General features: G+C 34.5%; 1 pseudogene; it reads left to right on the forward strand.

The window, feature by feature from the left end:
* The first annotated feature begins 714 nt into the window (after nucleotides 1–714).
* LOC107002009 lies at nucleotides 715–1,203 on the forward strand (annotated as a pseudogene).
* The last annotated feature ends 3,184 nt before the right edge of the window (nucleotides 1,204–4,387 follow it).

Raw genomic sequence — 4,387 nt, forward strand, 5'->3', positions numbered from 1 at the left:
ATTGATCATAGTATGACAATACAAAAAGTCAAAAACTAGTATAGCATCAGAAACGGAGTAAAATCTCTAAAATATAAATTTTTATATTAATAATAACAAATATTAGGTTGAAAGAAATGTTACATGAAAATTTAAATAAGTGCATAATCGTAATATCCAAAATTACAAAAAAATTAACAACCAAATTGTAGCAGAATTTCTCTAAAATTATTAACAGTAAGTAAACTAAAACACTATAAATTTAAAGTGAAGCCATTATTAAAGGATAATTGTAGTATATATTTTACCTTGTCAAGCCATGATTGAAGCTAAGGATGATACTACAATATATAAAATTACTCAAGATAATTAAAGTGGTGACACAAGTAGCACGCTAATGTGGAACAAACGTACTTACTGACAAAAAACTTAATTGTTACTTTAAAAAAGAATAACCTAATTTGATTTTGAATGGAATTTAAGAAAAAATAAAGATTTATTTTTGTGGTTCTAAATTAATCAAAGTTATGTCAAATGTATCAAAATACTCTTTAATTTTGTGGCCTTAAACATGCGATGTGAAAAGTTGAAACAAAAATGTTGCAAAAATAAAAAAAAAGTGATATTGTTTTTTAAATAGACTAAAGATCAGTCTTTTAAAAACAGTGAGAGTATGTAGGATTTTTGTCTTATAAACTACAGTGGTACTTTCCATTAAAAAACCATTCAATAGTCATGGGATTTTTCCTCTTTTCGCAAATGCCTTCATATTTTCTTCTTGTGTTCATCCTACTAGTATCCCACTCTTGTCATGCCTAACAAGACTATTTGGTTGCACACAACACAGCTTGCGCTATTGTGGGAGTAGGACCACTAACCTGGGACGACAAGGTGGCAGCCTACGCCCAACAATATGCTTCCCAATTTGCATCTAATTGCAACCTGCTTCATTCTCATGGCCAATATGGTGAGGACCTAGCTGCCGGTAGCGGTGACTTCATGATGGCCGCGAATGTTGTGGAGATGTGGGTCGTTGAGAAACAATACTATCACCATGAGTCTAATACATGTGACGAAGCAAAAGTGTGCGAACATTATACTCAGGTGGTTTGGCTTAATTCTGTTCATCTAGGATGTGCTAGGGTTCAATGTAGTAATAGAGGATATGTTGTATCTTGCAACTATGATCCTCCAGGTAATTTTATATGCCAAACTCCATATTAGAAGAAATGATTTATTACTTAATTATTACATACTCTATCCTATGTGAGGTACGTACGTACGTACATTCCATATTAAAAGTAAAAGAATATTTTAATAAATATGAAGCTGCATGCTTCTATGTATGATCTAATTATTTCGAATTACGAAATCATGTGTTGTTGTTCTAATTAACTACGCTTTCATCATCAAAATCTTAATAACATGCATTTTCAAACAATAAGAAATTAATAATCTGCTAGAGGACAGAAAACATCATCAAGCAAATTCACGCATTTCTTCAAATATGAAGTAACCTACTCTAAAAATACGAAGATTTATCCTTAAGAAAGACGTCAACCAATCCATAATCACGCAAATTCACGCAACTCTTCAAGATGCCTACTCAAACTTCATCACAAATGGCTACTCAGACTTCACTACGTATGGCTACTCAGACTTTATAACAAAAACATACACCAAATATAGTAACAACCAAACGGCAAATTTCCCGTAAACAATTTCATCACTATATTTATTATTGGGCATCGCCACTCAACATCGCCACTCAACATCGCTATTAAAAACAAAGATATAAATCATACTAAACTAACAAGAAACAAAAGATAAATGACTAATTCAACACAATATCAAAAGCCCGACAAGAGCACATCATACACATAATCATCAAGGTCTGACATGGGCACAACAATCCATGACAAAATAAAATAATCCTTACAAGGAAACTATACCACCCCAGATTTTAAAAGGAGAAAGAATACATATTTTCAGAAGTTGTAGGTACCACTAACAGATGCCACCTGTGACGTAGGTTGACCCATGGACCGTAGGTGCGATCAATTTTTGCCCACCTGTAACTCCCTCGAAGAATCCCACAAAATTTGGCAAAGGCAGGACCAACGACCAGACTGTAGTTTAGACAAGCTATGTGGGATTCACTGGTAGCTTCCCTGGTAGATTCCCTTCATCTACTAGGTTCCTAGAATTCAGTAAGAATCTTAATTTCCTAAATAAATCTTAGACAAAAGATTTCTAGAACTTCACATAATTGTTGTGATTTAGCTATTAGAGTATTCCAGGTTACATTATCATATTTTTGTAACAATGTTGTTTAGTTCCTTGAATGAAACTAAGCACCCTAATTGTTGTGATTTAGCTGTTAGAGTGTTTCTAATAAATAGTGTATTAGAAACACCTTAAAATCTTAAATACATAAAATTTTAATATTCATAAATACTAGGTTGAATTTTTTTTAAAAAAAAAAAAAATTAAGAGAGTAATTATAATATCATAAACCACAAAAAACATATTATAAATTGAAAAAAATTAGTTTTATGAACCGAATTCAATGGGATTAGAAGCACTCCTCGACAATAAGCATTAGGGTAATAGGACCCTCTAGGACAATGGGATTAGAAGGACCTTCAGGACAATGGAATAAGCAAGACCTTATGGACAATGAGAATTTTAATATAGCATGACCCTCCTGGACAATGAGAACTAGTGTAGCAGGACCCTCCTAAACAATCGGATTAGCAGGAGCTTCCCAGACAATGGGATTAGATAGACTCTCCTAGACAATGGGAATTACTGTTGCAGGACCCTCCTGGACAATGTGATTTACTTTACCAGGACCTTCATAGACAATGAGATTTAGTTTAGCAGGACCCTCATGGACAATGAGATTAGCAGGACCCTACAGGAGAATGAAAATTAGTGTATCAAGACCCTCTTGGACAATGAGATGCACTTTAGTAGGACCCTGCTGGACAATGGGATTAACAGGACCCTCTTGGACAATGGTATTTAGATTAGTAAGACCCTCCTGGAGAATGGGATTAACAGAACCCTCTTGGACAATGGGATTTAGCAGGACCCTCCTGGATAATAGGATTTAATTTAACATGACCCTCTTGGACAATGAGATTTAGTTAGCAGGACCCTCATGGACAAAGGAGTTTATTTTAGCAAGACACTCAAGGACCATAGGATTAGTAAGAACCACATCGATGATACGCTCAAACTTACTTCTCAAATAAGAAGTAAAGCGGTCGTGTCAAGTAAATAACCCAACTAGTGAGGTTGGGATCGTTCCCACGAGGAAAATAGTTTAGACTTAACTTTATCCTATTATTACTATTGTTCGGTCAATTACTTCCTTGGAAAACAAAAACAATAAAAGGGGGGTTTCTATTTCTAAATGAATGAAAATAACTAACAAAATTGAAAGAGACACTTAACGGCTTTAAATGTTGGAGTTTAATCAATTAATCAAAGTAACTAGGGTTTACCTGTTCCCCACAGGTTCATAACATGATAATTCTAACTATAACAATTCTTTCCTAGTATCTTGCATGCAAAGTGATAAGTTATGTATTTCTAAATCCTTGGTCCGGCATCTAGAAAATCTCACTCCGCACCTTGGTCCGGCTACGTGTGTTGCTATCCTAACCCTTATCTTTACCTCATATTAAGCATCGTATTCGATATTTGCCTAAGTTATTACCTCGTACCAATCAATACTAGCCTATTAGATAGTATACACTAAATCTATGTTGATAATTCTTTTCCTATTATCTACCTCCTTGGTCCGGCAAGTAGCATTAAGGCGAGTTCTAACGTTGGCCATCCGTTAAAAAGACTTCTAAGCGAAAGAATTATTAATACATGCAAGACACTATTCTAGAATTGTTATTTTAGTTAGGTTTTATCTCATTATTTGCCTATGGTTCCCACAACCATAGTTATGGAGTTTAGTTACCCATAGTCTTAATCACGATATTCAAATATATTATATAAGAATTCATGTACTTACTTCAATGAGAAAGAGTAAAATCCGAAAGTTTTCTTGATTAATCACCAAAAATCACCCAAAATCACTTGCAAGAATCTCAAAGTAATCAAGAATCTCACAAATAGTCTAATGATAATCAAAAGTCTAACACTCATACATAGATTCTAATAATGATCCAGAGTCTAACAATGATCCCGAGTCTAACCCCAAAAACGAGGTTTTTCGAACTATTTATAGAAAATAAAAACCTAGTTAAACAAGGACTCTATTTGCTGAAAATCTGTCAAAACGCGGCTGGGTTGACGGATTACGCGACGGATCGTCGTGGTCACGACGGACCGTCATAGACTCCGTCGTCCCATACTTGTGCAATTTATTCTGCTGCTCTCTTCA

The sequence above is a fragment of the Solanum pennellii genome, chromosome 10 (assembly GCF_001406875.1).
Source record: "Solanum pennellii chromosome 10, SPENNV200".
Taxonomy (NCBI): domain Eukaryota; kingdom Viridiplantae; phylum Streptophyta; class Magnoliopsida; order Solanales; family Solanaceae; genus Solanum; species Solanum pennellii.